General features: G+C 39.7%; 1 protein-coding gene across 2 annotated transcripts in view; it reads left to right on the forward strand.

Moving 5' to 3' along the window:
* The window catches only part of GRIK1 (glutamate ionotropic receptor kainate type subunit 1), a 171,198-nt gene that overhangs the window by 36,335 nt on the left and 112,665 nt on the right, over nucleotides 1–22,198 (forward strand). The window lies entirely within an intron of this gene.

The raw sequence follows: 22,198 nt of genomic DNA on the forward strand, positions 1-22,198 counted from the left end.
AGAGAAAGTGTTGCACTGCTTAAGATTTGAGATGTTCTGAAAAGGCTGGTTGCTTAGTTTTGTTATTTACCTTTGTCTAGGCAGGCTACAAGTTCTCGGGGCAGAAACCATTTCTCTGCATGCACTTATACAACATAAAGGAAATACTGATTTTTCTTGTACCTCTGACTGACCTTCAGAACTGCCCAAACTACTTGATTGGTTTAAATGAAAAAAACCTTTTCATGAGAAAGTAGTAAAAAAGACTGAATGAGGGTAAGTGTGCTTCAGATGTCAGACTATGGTGCAGGGCCTCTGAGCTAGAGAAGTAGGTTTTGAGGAGGCAGTGTTAAATCACAATTAAAGCTCTTTGTGGCATCTCAAACAGTCTCTGAAAGAATGATGCAGATCACTAGATTGTGCCACCTATATACACTGGAAACTGAAAAAAGGGAGGGCCAGGGGGAGCCAGTGTATCAACCAGTACAAGCAGGTTCTGTGGGAGAAGCCCTTGTAAGAGTGACCTCTAGACACCTCGATAGGAGCCAGTGTCTAGATGGCAAGCGGTATTAATAAGGTGCTCATAAAATGATAAATATTGTTTTTGAGGGAGTTAAAATGTACACTGTTGTATATAGTCCTCATGTAGTATGCTTTCTGAGAAGTATATACTTGGAGATAGTGAGCAACTCAGCTCCACTAGCCTTTCTGGGACCATCACTGTCTGGGGAGGTGGCTGCCACTAGTTTTCATCAGGCAAAGTAAAGGAAAAAAGAGGAGCGTGAAATAGGAAAGGAAAATGACAGCAGAGTTGGTCAAGGGACATTTAAAGATCCAGCCTCACACCCCTGCCCATAAATAAATAACTTATGCAAATCTGTTTGCCATATGCTCTGTATCCTCATTGGATTCTTTTCATGCTTTCCTGTGTGCAGAATTAACATGAATCCTCACTTTGTACTGCAAAATTGTGAAGACAATTTAGCTTTGATTAATTCTAGTTGCAAGTGAATGTGAAACACACATGAGGCACAGTTACCCTTTAATCTCTGTTGAATTCTGAAGTTCCTAGTATAAAAATATTAATCATTATTTTCCCAATTGCATATGATAAAATGCAGCACTTGCTGATTATGAGTGAAATCATTTTATCAGCTGCAATCGGCAAAGTAATGCTTAATGTTATTATGCTGAGGATGTCTAGAATGAAAAGGTACTTTTCTGTGCAAACACCCCTGAGGAATGTAAGAGAAAAAGACCAGTAAAACCTACAGGATTTTTCTTCCATTCATCCCCTTCTTTTTCCAGCTCATTTGGTGTCACAGAAGGCTGTGGAGAGGTGGTGTTTTTGATTACCTGATACTCCTGGAAAAAAATGATCAAGCTCTTAGATGCATAGTCCCCTACATATGATTTCATAGTGTGAACATCTCTGCTGTGCCTCCATGCACATCCTTCTTCTAAATTTAAGCAATAAGGTACCCTGCCAATGGGTTTCTTTCCTTAATAAAGATTATTGCAGTTGATTTGATTATGAATTAAAATGTTATTAATTCTCTGATAATGTAAGTAAATTCAAAATCAAGCTTTGCCCAAAGAAGATGTGGTGAAAACTTGTTGCAGGGATCCATACTTATTGTGTCCTGCTGAATCTGTACAAGATTTACCCAGAATAAAATAGCATTTTCCTGTCCTAACCTCCAGGTTCTCTGTGGATTCTGAAACTCAAGGGTGTTTCTTTCCTCTCACTCATCATCATTATAAGTAGCAAATTATGCCCTCGGGTCACTTTGTGCAGCCCTATTACCTTCAAAGTGAATCCAGTGATGTACAGCCTCATTAGATTTGAGGGAGTTTGCATAGGTTTCTCCAAAGGCACAGTCTGAAAGCAATGGAGTTACAGAATGTTACATTAGCTGCAGAGTATCTTTCTGATGACGCTGGGAAGGACCCAGCTACACTGGCAAAGCCTTGGTTGAACTTTCAAGAGAGAAGAAAATATTTAGAAGAAAAATATAATATGAAGTAAGTGGGACACAGTAATTACATAGATTTGGTCCTTTTTTACAGCCCATTTGAATCTGGTTCACATTTTCTTACCAACATTTCTATTAAGCTAGGGTTTCAGTAAAATAAGGACTTGAGTTACTAGAGCTTCTGGTGATTTACATTTGCATGGTGCATCTTTTATATGTCTCTACTAAAGAAGGCATTTTGAAGCACAGCATCCCAAATGATTCAGGCATCAAATTAAAGACCTATTCAGGAGTACTAAGCAAAAGTAAACATCAGAAATCACGTGTCACAGTCAGAGGAAAATGAAGGCTATATTAAAGGCAGCTTACTTTTTAATAAGAGTTCTAATTACTTTTTCTTACGTTATGTCAACATTACCATAAGAAATCGAATGCCTCATCACCTTATGTGTCCTTTTAAAAAGTGAACTTTTTGCTTTGTCTTTTCAAACATTTTCTGGAAAGTAAATGCTCAGTAAGTTCTTCAAAGTGGCAGTGCTGCCATGCCAGTTGTTCTTTACGCTGGCAATGCTGCCATCACATTATGTGATGTCATTTTGAGCATCTGTTTTGAGGAGCTCCAGTTATGACTTCACAACCATGAGGTCCAGTGGAACCGGGCACTAGTCAGTGTCTCAGGAGAATAACATCCATGCCAAGCTGGCTGAAACACCATTTGATTTTGGTAATGTCTTTGATCTTCAGGTTTTCATTCTGCGCCATGCCTTCTACTTTTTCTCTGATTGTATGATAAATTCTTTGGTTCCTCTCACATGGACTGTGCAGGTCCTGGTACAGGAAGCCTCAAGGCTCGGCTGGAGCAGTAAGGTAATAGTCATCTTCACTTCAGAGACAAGCACTGGCAAGGTTTGGACTCAACCATAGTTTTGCAAATCTAAAAGTTTAGTAAACACTTAAACAGCTTTATATCTTAGCAAACTTTCATGTTTATTCAACTTTATCTAATCTCTAAGCAGAATTTAAATATGCATATCATTTTTTTTTTGTCCATATTTTAATTGAGAGATGCAAAATATGGTATGAAGAAAAGACAGTAATAGCCTGATAGCTATGTCTCAGATTCAGGCCATGTACAATTTAAAAAGGCCTGCAGAGAATCATTCTTCTCGTCTGTGAGAATGGAGTAAATACTGATCGAGTTCAGTAAAACTTGTCTCTAATCAGACTGAAATAATTTCTCCAAATGGCTCTATAAATTAAAATATTTGCTCTGTGTTGAGCACCAGGGGAAGATAGCACATTCACCATAAAAGGTCAGCAGACCCAAATGAAAATGCAGAAACATCAATTGTTTCCATTCACTAATGCTACATAATTGGTCTGGCTCACCTGAACTAGAACACATTTGTTATTATAATGCATAATTAAAGTTCTTTTCATTTTGCTGCTTTCCAGTTGCAATTATCTTTCTTTTAACAAATGTATGAAAAGGAAACTTCTTGTAAAAATGAAGATACATTTGACAAATTAGTATAATTAGGAAAATGTCCCTGAAAGAGGAAAAAATTTGGAAGTATGAACATTTTCAGTTCCAAATTACTCATTGACTGTCCTCTGTGAATTCCATGAGACAGAAGAAATTCTGATTTTGTCTTCTATGGATGTGTTCAATTTTCTCTTTAATTTTAACATGCAGTCAGGCATATTGGGGAATCAACATCCTGAATGAAATCATTAAAGGACAGGGCTAATTCTGATTTTGACTGAGAAGTTTATCATTAAAATGATGTGTGAAAACAGCAATAAACAGAATAAAGACATGATTCCTTTGAGTAACTTGAGGAGATATAAAGCAGCTGACCACTAAATGTTTTTGTGTTCAACAGCATTAAGGAAGTCTATTACATAATATGCTGTGAATAGGACATTTTGTGTTGTCCATTGCTATGTGATGTCTTTTTGAAGTCACCCATCTTGTCTCAGGAGGAAGATTACAGAGTTCCTTTGCTGGGCCTTGCCCAGTCTTCTTTTTTTTTTTTTTTTTTTCAGCAGATAATTGCCAAAATTAAAACTTTTCTGTGGTTCTACTAGCACAGCAGAGTGACAAAATCGCATTTGAGGGATGAAATTGTAAAAATCAGAATGGCTGAAACATTGTACATCTTTGGTTTGCTTTTCACTTTTAAATCTTCTCATGCTTCGGTTTTGCTTTTAGAAAAATGGATTTCTCCTCTTCTTCTCCCCATTCCTCTTGAACCAAAATGCCCCACAAACACGAAGCATCCCCTACCTCTCCTGAATTTTCCCAGTCCCACATCTTCCTTTCCAGTTCCCTGACCAAGCTGTGTGCACAGTGTCAAGGAGTCTCTTCTCACACATTGTACTTAGACAAAATGTATTAGAGTAAAAGACGAGGTAACGTGCTTTGGGAAACCAGAAGAAAAAAAATCCTTACAAATTGAACCACTAAAGTGAGATAATGTTTTAAAGCAAAGCTGAATGTATTGCTTTCAGGAGAGACATAGTGCCAGTGAGAGATACTGAATTTCAGTCTTGGAAGCACAACTCTCCAGAGCAGTCCCAGCCCACCATAACATTGCATGCTCCTCAGCACGCTTCTGGGCTGCCTTGTGCTTTACAATTAAGAAGATTAGGGCAGTCAGTGCTACAGCTTTGAATCTGGCTTTCAAAGGCAGGTGAGCCTGGTCAGCCTCACCTGCTAGTAACAGCTTTGAAGCGTGCTCAATGTTGGCTGGGCTTTAACCACTGAACTAAATGCTCTTGATCCAAATCTGATACCCCAGCTTTTCCGCAGAAGTAGCCTTCTGGCGACTTGCACATGTGTTGGATACAACAGATTTAAAAATCTATTAAATACATAAATCTCACCTCATGGGCACAGATAAGCCAAAACAAGCCACTGGTTCTCTGTCACTGCAGTGCTCCTCTAGTGAGATATAGTAAGATCTGGAATGAAACTCTGAAAGTGAGATCTTTTTCCAAAAGGCACTTGTTTATCAAAGGTGAAAGTAAGCTTGGATGTGTCCCTGTGAAAGCAAGTGATTGAGGGGAATGGGAATATGGACACCTTTCTTCAAAACCTGACCATGACCTGAAGATCAAAGGTGAAGATCTCTGACTTACTCAGGCCTTTCTAGTCTTAGTTTGTGAGAAACAACTAATAACTGGTACTCCCACACACACTGTCCTGTACTCCTACTGCTATTTCAGCCCTCCTTTCTAGGCATGAACGAAGAAATCCCACCCTCAAAATGATGGCCACACACTGATCACAAGCTCTGCCATTGCTTGAATAAAGTTTCTGCCTGAAGTCATATTCCACCTACTTTGTTTCTTACCACTGCAAGCTTCTTTCAAGGCAGTGTTTTCTGTGAATGTGAAAGGATGACATGGTACTAACCACTACCTGAGTCTGCCAAGCCCATCTCCAGAGAATAAGCTAAATTTGAACAAAGCAGCCCCTTTTAAGCTAAATCAAAGAAAGAAACCACTGCAGCTGGTCCCAGTTAACCACAAATGCAACATAGGCACTCTATTAGCACAAAAGTTTAAGTGAAATCTCACATTCTGAGATCTGTATTTTGTCTTTTTCTGGTGTATAGATACTTACTGTAATTTAAAGCTAAATGTAAAATTTTAAAGTGATTATAATTTTAAATGATGATGTTAAAGTCAGTGATGGGTTGGAGAATTATTAGCATCTTCAGGGATCTAAGATTAAAGATTATAATATTAAGAAAATGTATGCAGTCATTAATGTAATTTTGAAGTGTAAAGCTTGTCTAATCTAATTTACTATATTACAGCATGATATATAATTTTGACTAATTAAATGTCTCTAATCTTTTTGCAAGTTTAAGCTTCAATTAATGAATATTTACTTTATCAGAATAAGACTCAATACCTCAGTTTCCAATAAAAATCTTTAAAAAGTCTAGTATCCCAATTTCAATTGAAGCAATGCAGTGCAGGGACACCAAAAGCCCTTTCAGAGAATCAAAATGCATTCAATGATTGAGTAGAGCATTTACATAAGGAGGACTATTAAAACAGTAAAATGAATTTAATAGAATGTTAGAAGCGCAATACTTTGGCAGCACTATTATACAGAATTTAGGATGTAGAAAAAGTAAATTACTTTATTCTTGTCTGTTTGTGCAGCACACAGTGTAAGGCGGGTCTAAGCTCATTAGTAAGATGCTTTAAGGTTCACCTTCTGTAGGTTTTCACCGCAAAACAGAATGGATAATAACTATTTCTGTGTGCAAAAGAAGAGACACTGCAGAGAGAAAATGCAGCGTGACTGGAGGGCAATTTATTAAAATCCTCAACCCTGTTAACTGCAGAATGAAAGCTGCATTTACAAACCATGGAATACATCAGGCAAGACAAGATGTAATAATGATAAACAAACTAGAAAGTAGAAAACTTCCTAGCAGAAACAAGCGGAGGCATCACAGCAAAACACTGTTTAAGAGTGTGTCTGCTATCAGATATTTCATGCAGCACAGCAGCAATTCATATTTAAGGCTTGTCAAATATACCTATTCTCTGTATAATAAAATACCTGCAAACCAACACAAACAGTTTTTAAACAGTCACCAAAAGGAGAGGCAAGAGCCTGGAAATCATTGCTTGTCATTTCCAGCTGAATGATAAGACCATATAAACGCAGCTTCTCTTCCCCTGAAGAGTGGCCAGGAATCCTGAGCAGTCACTCCTTTCTGCTCCCTCACCCCTGTCTTAACCAGCACCATTTTTTTAAGGGGTGAGGGAAGAGAGGGAGTTTTTTCCCCACTCCCCTCTAAGAACTTATCTTTTAATTTGTGGGTAAGAGAGAGCCTGACAGGATGGGAGGCTGCTCCAGAACTTCATTGCCATTACTGTCTTTGATTTATTCATGACTACTTCATGTCTCCATGTGCTGGTTCTGTCCTTCGGCCTTTCCCTCCCTATATATCAGACCGTTCCACGTCACCAAAAATTGGTTTTAGAAAGAGAAACCTTGCTCTCTTGCAGCCTTTGTTTTGCTCTGTGATCAAGCCGTTCTCATCTATTCCTCACTCAGAAGATGAGGTTTGCACCTCCTGAGTATCTTGGCAGGGCATCTCTGTACACCTTTTTGGAATATATAGGTGATGAGGATAGTATGCTGTCCTCCTAGTGAGCTCTTACCAATACCTAGTGCAATCGCAACAGTATTTTACTCTCTAGGGGACAGACCTTAACGGAGGCATCCAAAGATTTCATTTTCCTTGCTTATGGGAGCACGGTCAAATAAAAATTTAATTTTTTACGTAAACACCAGTTTACTGCAATTTTGCCACTTTATTGTGAGCCCCAGAAACTGCTCTTGATTCAAAAGGGAACGTTCCCTTTCAGTAGCAGCTGTGGAAGTTCAGTATCACTCTGAGGTAAATCAGGATGCTTCTTGTCCAGTCACCATCTGGCTACTGATTGCATAGAACAGAATCGGAGGTTCATTTTGTCAAAGCTACAGACAAAAGACAAGCTTTTCAGGAGGAATGGAAGGGAGGATGACTCACTTATTCATTGAAAACCAAGATTTCAGAAAAGCCAAAATTGTTAGTATGTTCAGGTCTATGGTTTTGAAGTGTTCATTTGAGTATTTTCAAAACTGGGGTAGATTCATAAATTTTATATATATATATATATATATATATATGAATCTCACTGACAGAAGAGGAAAGCAAGTGCTCTCCCCAGGCTCTCTGCAACTTACATGTAGAGCACGGTGCTGGGCCAGGTCCCAGCTCTGCCGTAAGGACAGGATCTCGTCTTGCCTCTCCCCTGTCTGCCCCAGCATCTTGATTCTTGTACCCATCTTGTTAAAAGGCAAATATACAAACGCTTCTGGTAGGTTTCTAAAGATACTTTGTTTTTATTTAAAAAGTGCTTGAAAATGCTCCAGACTATTGGTTTTTTATTTGTTTAAAAGGTGTTTGGTTTCAAATCTGCCCTTCCAGTATTTGTTTTGTTTTGGTGTTCTTTGCAGGCAGCCCTAGCCCCAAAAGACATGTAGTGAGAAGCATTTAAATGCAACCTATATAAATAAACTCCCTTTTGAAACCTATTACAGAATAACTATTTTTTTTAAGTTTACTAGTATTACGTACTCCTTACAATTTTGACTTAGAAACCAAAGCCAGGCTATGAAGCACGCAACAAGTACAAACAAAACCTAAGCAATATTTTTTAACTTGAAAATAGTGTGGTTTAAAAGCGTTTTCTTAACACTTTTAACGTACCGTTTCACATGTGTTTACAATAATTGGTTTTATTTGGATGCCTGATTTAGTAAGGTGTAACGAATGGTAACATGAAGTAGTAGACTGCCTGTTTTGATCACTGCAGTAGAACATAAATGATCAAATTAAATGGATATGATTGCACTAAATATTACTGTGATGGAAATAGAAGTTAGAGCAATTATCGTAAAATGAAACCAGAAATAGAATAATTTATTTCGCACAATTGCAAAAAAGATTTCCATAAAGTAACCCAGATCTTAAACAGTACTTTCGCATCACTTTCAATGGTTGTTCCTTACTTTAAAAATGTTGTTTTCACTCCAAAGCACTTTGTAAGAAGAAACGTCTTTGTTTATTGCTGAGTTAAAGCAATACCTTTCACGATATAAATGAATTTTTAACAATGACTTGGGCCAGGGAGAGAGAGAAGATACTGTATCTGATAGAAATGACACAGGAAGATGTAGGTGGAGACAAAACCTCTCCCATGAATTGGAGCTGGTCATGGCTTTGGGTGTAGAACTCTTTCACTGTAAAGAAATGACAAATGGCCTTTATTTTCCTTGAACAGTCAGAAGTACTGTTATTTTCTGTTTTATCCGAAAACTAGCACGACAGAAAATTGATTCAGTGCTGAGCAAGAACAATGTCAGTTCCTGAGTCATCACCACCTTCTGGGTTTACCCTGGAAATCTGCCACTCAAGACATGGCCAGAACTAACCCCTTTCAACCTGTAGGGACGTAAGAAAGGCATCGGTCCTTTAAAGGAATTTTTGGACATTGCATAGACCCAAAGTTTCCAGTGGGCAGAAATCTTACAGAAAACATGCTACTGCTGATGAAGCATACACTTGGGGGAATGATCACTTCCTAATAACAATGCATGAAGAAATAGATTTGTGTATTATAATGCTAGGGATATTTATAAATATTTTTAAAAAGCAGGAGGGGAAATAGCAGGCAATTTTGCTTCCAGAACATAAGTCAAGTGTGTATTATTAAGCCTAAATAGACTGGATTAATCAAATGTCATACTGGCACTTCTAATAATGATTTTACATTGCAAATTCCATTACCTAGCTTTACCAGCCAGGAGAAAAGTTACAGAAGATCAATTAAACAAACAGGAAATTACCTTTTTTCTTTATAGTCCATGACTTCTAGCACTTACAATGGTGCCAAGATCTCTGAAAATTAAACAGGCATTTGCATAAGATTAATAACTCATTTGCTTTCTACCTAAGTAACTGTAGCTTATTTAGGACTCCAGAGTTATCTAATGTCTGCTAGAGAGGCTGGAGATGATGAGAGAGAATTAAAAATGGCTTAATATGTCAGAAAGGATCACAACACTTTAACATGGGACTCTTACGTTAATAAATGCACCTGCAGCATCCCAGAGATTAATGGGTAAGATCTCGGCAGAATTAATTTAAGTAGGATGCTTCCTACACATGTTCTCTGGTACACTTTCCTGCCTTGAAGCAGGCAGTGAGGTCCTATGAATGTGTGGGAATGATCTCCTTAGAGGCAGACACGCTGCCTGTAAGGAAGGAGCCTTAAATTTGGCCCCAGGGCCCACATCTAATTTTAGAAGGAACCTGAGATTGCGGATTTTAGAGACAACATACCCTGCCCTGTCAGCAGGGAGCTCCTGTTTGAAGCCCAAGCAGCCAAGCTGAGTTAGCTGGTATGTCTTAAAGTAGGACTCATTCTCCTTGTTGTATTATAATTGCATTTTAAAGGATGCTGTTTGGAAGAATTTCTTCTCTCCCACAGAAGAAAGCAAGGGCTGCATTTTCCTGCCCCCAGTTTTGCCTGCCTTTCCCTTCATAGCACTGAGGGCAGGCTGGGGTTTCTTGCCGCCAGACACATGTCACAGGAGGTGGCACTGGGGGTCAGTACATCTGAGCTCTCACAGCTCAGAGTTTGGACGAGGCTGGGTGGGGAGCAGTTTTTAGGATCCCAGAGGGTCTCCATGCTTCATGACCACATCTGTCTGATGACCGGCTCTATTCATCTGCATGGCTTACAAATCGTTGCACTTGCGGAGAGGCGGTGTCAAGCGGCATGAAACTGATGCTGTCGCAGGCACAGGGTCCCTTTTGTGACAGCTGGGCTCATGAGTACTAACTAAGAATAATTGCTATAGGAAAAAGAAAAAAGAAAAAAGGCTGTCTTGACAATTGGAGGGGAGGGGAATAAACATTTCTTGTTGCTTATTTGATAGCCCTGACTGCATGTCCATGCCCCAGATGGGGCTGGGGGATCTTGCTGGACCCAGGTTCGTACAGACCGAATAAATGATGTGGTTGTTACTACTTGAGCTGCTTAGCAACCGTTTGGGGGAAGAGAGTACTTCCTCCTCCTTTCAGCGGCTGGCTCCTAACAGGATGTTTAGCCAGATGGTGTACATAAGATTACTGGAAAATGATTTTCAGATAAACCATGAGCCTGAACAAACTAATGTAGTTCCAGGTGCATTATCTGGTAATCCATAGCAGAAGATCATTTCAGAGGAAAGCGCTACTGAATCTGTCCCTGAAAAACCTGCAAGTTTCTTTGCGTACATCTATCTATCTATCTATCTATCTATCTATCTATCTATCTATCTATCTGTATACAGAGCCCCAGCAGCAATCTTGCATCTTTAAAAAGTGAGTATGGAGGGTGCTGGAAGGAGGCAAAAGTTTCTGTTAGTGGCAGTTCTTTGAAAAGAGGCACAGAATGTATGAAGATAGGATACACAGGGATGAGGGGATGAGGGCAGCAATCCTCTTTATCCAATCTGAATGAGAATTAAGTTTCAGTTAGGGTGAAGAATTGTGGGTAGCTTCATCAAAAAAAGAAAAAACCTTATCATTCCTCATTTCACTACATGAAATGAATATACTTTACAATAAAAAAAAAAACAAAAAAACACAAAAAAAATCAAAACAGGATTTGGCAGTTAATTCCTCCATGATTAAAGGATGCAGAAACATATGAGGCAAAAAACAGCTTTTGAAGGTGATTAAATGCTGAAATGAATCCAAAAACATTTGATAACTGCAGAAGCAATTTACTGAGAATGTTCCTTCTATTTTTGCCATAGTCTTCACTGAAGGAAAATAGGTTCAAGGAAACACAAAACACAGACTATGTATACATAAGTATATATAGTACTTATAAAAGTAGATGTTGGGGGTTGTTTTCAGTTTGGTTGTCTTCTGCACGTTTGCCACACTGAGATCAGACTCAGTTGAGTATTTATTTGACTGGAGCTCACCAAATGGGTAACCCTTGAGAGCAGAATTAAAAAGCCAAATAACATTCAGAGAGCAATGTTGGAAATGCGCAAGCAACTGTATTGGCAAGCCACATTTACAAAGGTCATTTGATCCCAGCATGTGCAGAATGTATGCACATACTAATTGAGAGGCATATCTGAAAATCTGACAGCCTGTTATTTGTGAGACCATTGCTCGTATTTTCAGGAACAGGGGAGGTTCGGACGAGGGCAATAAAAATAGCTTGAAGCATGACAGGAAAATGCATAGAGCCGGCATGCAAAGATGGCAACGCTGAGACAGAGGGCTGTGAAATCACCAAGGCAGTGGAGAAGGTGAATCAGGAATGAGCTTTCCTTGCCTTTCTAAATACAAGGACTAAGGGGCATGAAATGAAACTAGCAAAGGCCAACTTTGCCACAGCAATGTAAAGTGGTTCCTCACACAACTTGCGGTTAAACTGTGAAACTCCTTGCACAGAGCACCGAGGAAGCTAACAGCCTTTGACAGGTTCAAAAAGGAGTTGGAAAAATCCTGGTGAAATAATGCAGTGAAGCCTAATAAATGCCTAGACATCACCTCTGTCTCTGGAGCTGAGTGAGCTACAGACATCCAGATACCAAATACCCTAGGAAAAAAAACTACTATATGCTTCTCCAATACTCATGTTGTTTCCTAAACATCCATGGTTTGCCGCTGTTGGAGACAGGAGAGCAGGACAGCCTGCCCTTTGGTCTGAGCCAGCACAGCTGCCCTGTGTTTCTCTTCTCTAGATAGCTCTTGTTAGCAATTGACTAACCACGAGGAGAGTATCGGTAGGGTATATCAGCATAACTGACTGCAACAAAACCAGAGCTCACCCCTGAGCTGGACAGGTCCCTTTCACGTGCCCCAGTCACAGGAGAGGAGAGCAAGAGAACCCTTGAGAGGGCTGCTGTTGGCCTCCATGGAGGCACCCATAGCCAACCAGTGTGGGCCCAGAGAAAGGCTATGAAGGTGAAAGGCCTAATCAGAAGCATCTCTCCCTGGAGGGTAGCAATGGTGTCGTCATTGGAAATAAAACTGTCCTCCTTTTGCTGAAGCGGGGAATAAGCTCAGTGGTTGTAGGGATGCCTATACCCTCCGGGAGAGAGTATTCCCCATCGGATGATGCACTGAACATCAGGTGAATCAGGCCTAGAGATACTTGAAGCAACTTAGTAGCAAAGAGAGATCAGGCAGGGAAAGATGTCTAAAGTAATTAGTAGGAGGAAGGCCAGTCCACAGTCCCCGTTCATCCTGTTGCATAAAATTCCTTTGAATTTATCATGCCATTGAGCAAAGCCCAGCATTAAGTCACAAAACAGTGATGATAGAGAGTCTGCCACTCTGGTATATGTGCAATCAACACAGTGAGGGAGGAGCGTCAGAAACATGCCAGTAGCTTTCTCAATGCTAGATTCTCTTCTTGCATTAGTTGTTCTTTGATTTTCAGCTATGCTGGAGGATACGTAGGATAACATAACATTGTACCTTTGTACAGAAGCTGTGTTTTTCATAGTCAATTGCATTTTAGAACTCCCCTGCCTTCCTCTGAACCATTTGACATTGGTTCGTTTTTGCAACAGGTTTCAGTGCAGGCTAACTGCTCATCTTTTTTGAAACACATTATTACTGATAAAATCAGGCCTTCTATCTCCAAAACAGTTTATAGTTACATTTGGGTATCTATTCTACATAAAATGTGCACACTCAAACAGAAACCACTTAAGTTACCACTGATTTTCTAATAAGAAAACTTTAAATACATGGATTTTCCTTTGTGAAGACTGACTGCAGCAGAAGAACAGTTCAGTTCAGCATCGCAGCTCTTGGAGCCCTTGACGCTTCTGCTCATGTTGACAAAGGAAGGTGTCAACTGCAGGTAGTTCTGTAGTACACAGCCTATCTATGACCCACCAGCACAATTTATGTAAACCTGTGAAAACCTGCTGATGGCAAAGCCTCTAATAATGTGATCTGAATTTCAATAGCTTCTTGATCCAAACGTGGAATAACTTTACTGTACCTTTCCCAATGTATTTCTTTTCTTTCTGTAGTCCTGGATGAATAAGAGGTATTTCACCATACGCATTGTGAATGTGCTTACAATTTTAGGGTTGTTATGTTGCTTGAAAAAACGTAATGTTATTTTTGAGCTATACAAGAATCAACAAGCAAAAAAAAGCAGACATTTATGAAAACATACACTTATGATGTAGAGTTTAACAAAAAAGCCTTATCGAATACAGTCGCCCTGAAAAATATCTGATTATGAGACTCCCCAGTGGTGGTAGACCAGAACAGATTCTTCATATGTATATATTAGGCACAGTGTACAAATACTCTGCATGCTCTCAAAGCAATCCAGGAGCATATTGACTACTACACTGGCAAATTAACTAATAAAATAGCAATATGCACATAGGTACTCAAGGGCTTAAGGGAAAATCTTAGTTTGATTGTTCATAGAAGAAGAGCACATTCTCTAACAAATTTTTAGAAAATGAGCTGAATACATTCTAGGATATTTTGTTGAAGGCTAAATCCACTATGGAAATGAAAGAAACCAGGTTCCAATTACTCATGTGTACCTCATAGCTATAAATAACTGTTTGTAGACTCTGTGAAGCGGTAGCTTATATTCACAGGAAAGCTGGGGAAGGACTGTTTATATGGGCACATAGCAATAGGACGAGGGACAATGTTTTTAAACTAGAAATGGGTAGATTTAGATTGGATATTAGGACGAAGTTCTTTACTGTAAAGGTGATAAAGCACTGGAACAGGTTGCCCAGAGAGGTGGTGGAGGCCCCGTCCCTAAAGACCTTCAAGATCAGGCTTGATGGGGCTCTGGGCAACCTGATCTAGCTAAAGATGTCCCTGCTTACTGCAGGGGGGTTGGACTGATGACCTTTGGGGGTCCCTTCCAGCCCAATGCATTCTATGATTCTATGATTTAGATAGGAAGCAGATAGGAACTATAACTCATAGTAATTTCCTGCATTGATAGTAGAGAATGAAAACAAAGAAAAAAACCCCACAAACCCGACCCCCCCAAAAAAACCCCAAATGTCTAAACCTGAACTCAACAAGGCTGAAAAACTTCCTTTGAGCTTAATTTTGATAACTTAAACACTTGATTTCTACATAAGCTTGTCTCCTTGATCTCATTCTGCATCAGTTACTGGAAGCGTATGTATACATTGCACACACTCGCCAAAGACAGCTACACAGAGCTGAGATCTAATGCAGATCTCATATGTCAGTACCAGTAACATACAAAACCAAGTATTATGTAACATGAGAACAACTCATATATATGTACCCCTAATATTTATGTCAGTAACATGTAAGAACAACTTTACAGGGGTTCAGACTTCCATTAGTACTAAGTATTTGAAACCTCCTGTATTTGGAACTGAACACATTCCAAATGAATTTTAAAATGTTCATATTTGGAAATATTCAATTAAGTCATTCTAATTAACACCTAGTCTGTTTTTAATTTAAGATATGTATGCACAACTTTTATGCCATCTTAATATACTTTTGTCCTAGCATCTCCTTGGGTTTATTAAAATTTTAATAACTTTTTAAGCAAGGGAATTATGTCTGATATAGACTAAGTTATGGCTAAATTAGAAGCTAGCAGTCTACATCAACAGCTGAAATTATGCCCCCTTGAAATTTGACAGTTTGTTTAATTCACAGTTCCAGACTAGATTGTCATAGACTGTCTTTGCCCTCCTTAAACGTTGTAAATCTATTTTTAGACTAGAATATATATCTGTAGTTGATTTTTAAAATAATAGCCAATAAGAAGGCCATCTGATTCCATTTGTGGTTATATTTTTGAGATCTAACACAAGCCCCTAGGAACAGTATCTAAAACTATCGACATATCTGCAAGTGTAGCATGGGAATAGTGGTGCTGCAGTAATTTTAAAGTTGTTATTAGTAAATGTTTCTAAAAAAACCCAACAATGTATTGGTGATAGCAAAGGAACCTGTACTATCTCTGAAATCTCTCAGTGCTATCAGTTTTGACGGAGTATTCCTTTTATATAATCTTTCCATCTTCAAGTGAAAGCCTGAGGCAATTAAGCATGAAAAACAGTGGCCGAGGGTGACAATGATAGCGATGCAGTCACTTAGCTTCTGATGACCAGCTCCTACCAAACTATGTGAGCCCAATGTCCGAAGGAATGCTGTGATGGGAGCAGACATTTATCTGCAATGCTCTCTGTGCTGCAATTCCCATTGCGGGTGCTTTCTAGTTGGCCTAAGAGATTTCTTTATTGAGCAGCAGTCATTCAGTCTTAATCTGAGACCAAATCAATGCCTTTGCTTCCTTGTCATCAGCAAAACCAAACAAGCTTCTCAGTGAGAGACAATAACTGATGGATGCAGGGAACAAAACAACAGATTACTGCAGTTTTATTTTCCATGTTGGGCTGTGGTTTCACACGTGCTGGTAGGTATTGCTGAAGCCAGTCTGAACCACAGAGTGCCCTCTTCATCGACAGACACTACCCCTGCCCCCAGGCTAGCCCTTCATTTCTCCAGCACAGATGTTTGTGTGGCTCCATGCCAAACCAGGTGGGGAACTGATTTGTCCAAAAGGATCTCAGTTTGAAGAAATAGTTTTTTCAGCTGAATCTTTTCCCTTATCTGACTCACCATGTGGCTGCACACCCAGCTGTGCTGGGCACAAGGCAGTCTGCAAGTGGAAACAAGCAGCAAGGGGCAGGGCTTGCTTAGGCATTGAACATTGTGTGGTGAGGGGGCTGTCTCGAACAAATAGCACAGTGTCTTGAACAAATAACTACTCTGTGAATCAGCATTTCCCAGAGAATTCAGAATTTCCAGAAATACTTGTTTATCTTAATTTGAAACAGTCAATTTTCAGCTGTCTGTGCAAAGGCCATATAGAGGGAAGGTCATAAAAGATAGAGGAGGAAAGGTCTGAAAGATGAGATAAATGCTAGTAAAGATCAAGTCTCTTATCTCTATACTATCATCCAGTCTTGAGCAGCTACTACTTTTGGATATTGTGGTAAGGATCTCTTCACCCATGTCAAAACCTAAGTGTACCAGGAAAGAAAGAGCAAGCACAGGAGAACAAATTAATGAGTTCTCATAAAAAAGGAGGGGCTGAGACATGGGACTGCACTAGGGAGTAAGGTAGTTAGAAAATATGAGAATTATTGCATGGCTGAGTAATAGAAACTTAAGGAAAAAAGTAGTTCATGGGGAAAAGTGAAGAGGAGGAGGTGAAAGTGAAATAAAGAGTGAGAGGGAAAGGGTGATAGCTGAAGGATGACATACATTAGAAACCAAGGGAAGGAGCAAAGTAGTTGAATAGGATTTGAGAGGAAAGATTGTGACAGTTATTACTACCTTCGGGGAAAATGGGCTTTTTAGTAGAGAAAACCCAGTTTTATGCAAGAACAAAAAAAAATGTAGGACTCAAAAGTGCTGGTGAATATTGGTTGGGATGGGCTGGAATAAAGCTATTTAGGAAGGTGCAGCGTAAAAGAACAGAAGTAAGAATACTTTTTATGGAGAATGAATAAAAGTAGGGATGAGAAACAAGCTGTTGCACAGAAGGAAACAAAATGACTTGTCTTGAAAACAGGGACCATGACATGGGCAGAAAGGAATGAGAACCCCAAGGGAAAGGAAACAAAACTAGTGATGACAGATTAAGATATTGTTTTGGTAGATATGAAAAAAGAAGTGGCAGGATGGAAGGAATACCAAAGGAGAGGGAAGCAGATCAGAGGAGGACAGGAACCATCCTAGTGATATTAAAGGCAGGAGAGAAGTGCCTGTGATGTTGCTTAAAGACAGCTGTTAAGTTCCTGCAAGCACTTGGCTTCCTCTTTTCTCCTGCCTCCTTCCTGAGGAGGAGTTAGTTCTGAAGATGCTTAACTGGGGAGGGCTATGCAAGAGACCCAGAGAGGGAAAACAGCTACATCAGGGAACACGCGGTGCGGGAGAGAAACATTGTCACTGCTTAAACATACCCAAGAGACAGCCTGAGACCCATAAAAGCTCACTATCTAATGAAAAGTAATATCTCATGATATATCATGCAGAAGCTGCAGCTAGGACTCAACTGATTTTACAGCTGCCAAACTCTCAGTGGCTGGAAACCATTTTTTGCTCTTGTGAGGCGAGGCAGTGTCACACTCATGATTTCTCAGGAAATGTTCAATAGCTCATTACCTATGTGAGTGCTTATATTATACCTTTGGGAATAAGGTTTCTTTTCTGGAAATATAAGACTGTTAAATCAGCTTCTGACCTCCTTGAGGCTTACACAGACAAGATTATCTGCTGCCTGGAAGCAGACACACAGGGAAAATCCTAATCTGCCACATTTTGTAGAAGAGAAAACTCCCATTAGATACAACTAGCACAGTAACCTTAAACAGCACATTTTGGTCCATGCACAAGTTCACATTAGTGTTTTTCAAGATGTGTCATCCACAAACACTTCCAAGATTCCAGCACTGAACTTTTGTCTTTTCTTTCTCTTCCTAACACAGTAAGCCATATTTGAAACTTTAATGTATGAATCTCTCAGACTCATGAAGAAACTTTCTTCCATGTACGTTACATGGGTAAACTGAAGGCAGTGTGCTTTGATCCATTACAAGCACTACCCAGTAAAGGTAGAAGGAGCATGTTTATTCCAACATTTGTCCTTAGGCTACAGAATAGCATCTTTCTTACTTTCTTCTGTCTATGAAAGCAGGACATGGACCCGTACCTGCAGAATATTCAGTCGAATATACTAGCACTAATTTGATCCCTCTCTCTATACAAACATGGGCCTCTATCATTTATGTTCAGGATGAGGAGATGTTAGTATGACCAGTCATACTGTGTGGCATAGCCCCTGGAGTGACACAGAGTTTCATTCAGTTCAGGTGGCTTACATAACTTGGCATTGGCCTTACATACTGTAAGAGCAGATGAGACTTTACCCTCTTGTATTTCAGCTGTCCTTCCAGCTCTGCTTGAAATGATCTTTCCACAATTTTAAGACCTGTCCATATTCAGGTGTGTAGATCCCTCCACACAAAGCTCCTCCCTGGTGCATGTTGCACTTTTCACTGCCGATATCTTTCAGTAAATGTTGATCAAGGGTTAAACTAATTTAGGGGTGAGGTTTTATTTATAATTTTGTCACTTATGCTGGTACTCTACTGACAGTCTAGTAGTGTAAGTGGTGTTTACTTGATTGCTGTCTCCTTGGGACAGGGATGTCTGTGTGTTTGAAGAATGTCTGGAAAATGGAAGAGATTATCAGACTAAAAAAAAATAACGAGGACACTACTAGTTTGCTTGATTTTAGCATAGGAACCTCTCTCTAATAAAGGGGTCTAAGAGCAATGTTTAAGAGAAAATAACCAGCATAACCAGTAAGAATGGAAACAGTCTGCACTATGGCTAGAGAGGAAAAAAAAAAAAAAAAAGGAAAAAAAGAAAAAGCTTCTGTTTCCTTGAATTTTTGTTACTAACATTTTACTAGTTTTTTAATATTCCACAGTTTTCTTCATGTACTTTTCCCCTAACTACAACAGCTGCCCTGTCAGGGAGTGAAAAGCAGGCAATGATCAAATGACAGCTTTAGGGTATTTACAAAAGCAAAATATTTTATAGATGTTTTTATGACCTTCGCAGGGAAAGGTTGAAGTCACAAGAATAAAACCGGCTGTTAAAAAACTTACCCCTTCACTACTTCAAAGCAGAAAGCTAGCACCTCTACTCAGCATGCTAAGGCTATGCAGAAAATAGAGCAGCAGTCTCATCACAGAAAGACATATGCCTGCCACAAGGATATCATGGCCATAGACACAACCTGACAGAATGAAAATGTGGAAGCCTTCACCCAGAAACCTGAAGGATCTCATTCCCCATATACTTCCAGCCAGGTGTTTTGCCTTGTATTGACTCCATCAGGGACAGTGCTGCCAGCAGAAACAAAGGAGTTTATTTTTGGCTGTTCCAAACCACCTTCTTGTCCCTCATGTACCTGGTAATGGCTTCCAGACAGATTTGCTCCATAACCTTCCCAGGGACTAAGCTTGCAGTTACCCAGATCCTCTTTCTTGCACTTCTCAGAGATGGGCGTGACGCTTTTCTTCTCATCCACCAGAAACTGTCCCAGTCACCACAGCCTTTTAAGGATGACAGAAAGAGGCCTTGCACTAGTATCGTCCAGCTTGCCTAGCACCCTCAAACGCAGCCCATCTGGGCTCATGGGCTTATGCATGCCCCATTGACCTAAGTGATACTCCTTCTTCCATTGCAAAGGGTAATGCTGTACTCCCACATACTCTGCGTAGGCTCAGGAATCTGGGAGATGAGACGGCAGATCTTACCACTGAAAACTGATGCAAAGCAAAGCATAAGGTACCTCAGCTTTTTTATCGTTCTTTGTCACAAGGTATATCCACCAGGATGCCAGCTAATAAGTGCACCTGCAATTTCCCTATATGCAGCTGAGGACACCAACAAGGCATCCTGGTGTGCCCAAATGTTGGCAGAGCTAATCTGAACATCAAGAAAGCAAAAGTTCCTTCTCCTGGCTGCATCTTCCCTCTTCCCCCTGCTCCCAGTCTTGTAGTGCTCTTTGTCAAGGTCTGCTGTAAGAGCCAGGCTGCCGAGGTCATCCCAATGGGCAGTTAGGCTGGACATCAGCTCAAAAGAGGGAAACTGCAATCAGAAAGATGTGTCAGAGAGACCACACAAGAAAAGAGTGGCTAAAAATTTTGCAAGGGATATGTGGCAGATTACTGCCTTGGCCTCTTCTTGTCTTCTGAAGTTATAATCACACCTGATTCTAAGGGAATTAGGGAATATGTCCTATTCACTTTTCTCCCACCACCTCCAAAGGCAATCTCATGCAGATTTGCTCTCGTCACCTTTAGAAAAAGGATAGAGCATCCTGCCAATGGGATGTGGCTAAGTGCAACAGTTCATGAGTTGCCTCTGTGAGATTGCTGTGTGCTGCTTGCTGCGTTATCTCAGTATTGCTCTTTTTAAGTGCTTTAGAGATTTTTCTTGTCAGTATCTGTGAGGTTTCAAGACACGCTGCTTGTTATAGTGCTTCATCTCATTATAGTACCTTGCAGATCCTTTCTTTCTTTGGACACTCAGATTTCAGCCTGCCTTTGGGGGAGGTCTGGGCGAAAGTGTACAAAATGAGATCCAATATGAATTTGTGAAAAATTGAATTTCAAAGCCAGGGTTCACAAACACCTCACAGAACTCTTTTCTTTTTCTTATCTTCTGTCCAGCCTAAATTCAGAATAGCTGAAAGAAGGTAATTAATTTCTATTTAACGAGTTGACTTTGTGACACTCTGGCATGAGAGCTGCTTTCCCTCACAAGAGAACCTTGTATGACCATATCACCTTTGTGGGCCTGTCAGTTTTTACCTTTATTAGTGATAGACAGAGTTCATAGCCATCAAAAAGCCTAAAGGCATTATCTGTCAGTCATCTCCTACTGAAGTCAGATTTTCTTCATCTTTTCAAGAGATGGCAATGGTGCTTCTGGACCACAGTGGCACATTATTATCTTGCTCACAAGAGTAGACAGCATTGCAGAAGGAACTGTAACCTTCACTATATTTGCATATTTCCATACATCCTTTCCATTTATGTTCTCAGTCAGTGCAAGCTTTCTGGAACCTTAACTTTGAAGAAAGTTTAGCCCGTGGTTTAGAATGATTTTTTTAAAAGTTTGAATAAAACATTAATTCCCTCTTCTTTCTGGATGGAATTCCTACTTATTTCACACATTTTTTATTGATTTCAGAACTGTTTCCCAGGAATTTCTCCTGTCTGGCATTCTCTAGAACTACCAAATGGAAGACATGGTGAAAAATGTAGCAAAGTCCCACTCCAAACATTTCATTTGAGACTGCAGTTAGAATCCATCCACTAAATCCTGCCCTATGATAACTTGTCCTAGAAAATGCATGTTATATTTATGGTATGTGCCATTATGCAATCTTGTGTATATGTATATTACAATCTCTTTATTGGTACCATTTGCATTAAATTTCATGGTAGCTGCAACCCTCTCTGGAAAAATAAAAAGTCCCCCAATTTGAAAAGCAGAGACAGGGCCAAGTTTCAGAATGGAAGCTCAGTAGGAAAAAAAATTCTTATTTTCGTAACTTAATTAGTTCATAAAACTGGGCCCTTGTCATCACAAGTAGTTTGTAGATGTCAGTAAAGGGGATCTTCTAGAATATACAAGGTGATTTTGACCACAGAATCTTTTTCTACATCTGAATGATTGCTGCATCACTTAGTGTAGGGAATAGCTTCACTCTTCAGTATTTGTTAGGAAGCATCCCCTTGCTACCTTAGTAACTAACTGTCTGCATACTTACCTGAATGATTAAGAATGGAATAATTTGCACTTTTAAAAATCACCTTTTATTTTTCTCCAAGAGAATTGGTAGCCCTGACAAGTTTTTCCAACTATGCTCTGGCTCTACAGTGCAGGGGAAAAAAAGCATTATCTCCATATTTCGGCTTCCTGACTCCTTTGCATATTAAACACTGCTGCTTTGAGGAAGGTGCAGACTGTCTCTCCTACTATGCAGAAAGAAGACGTGGGCATTTCCAG

The sequence above is a fragment of the Leptosomus discolor genome, chromosome 1 (genome assembly GCF_034619465.1).
Source record: "Leptosomus discolor isolate bLepDis1 chromosome 1, bLepDis1.hap2, whole genome shotgun sequence".
In the NCBI taxonomy this organism is placed as follows: domain Eukaryota; kingdom Metazoa; phylum Chordata; class Aves; order Leptosomiformes; family Leptosomidae; genus Leptosomus; species Leptosomus discolor.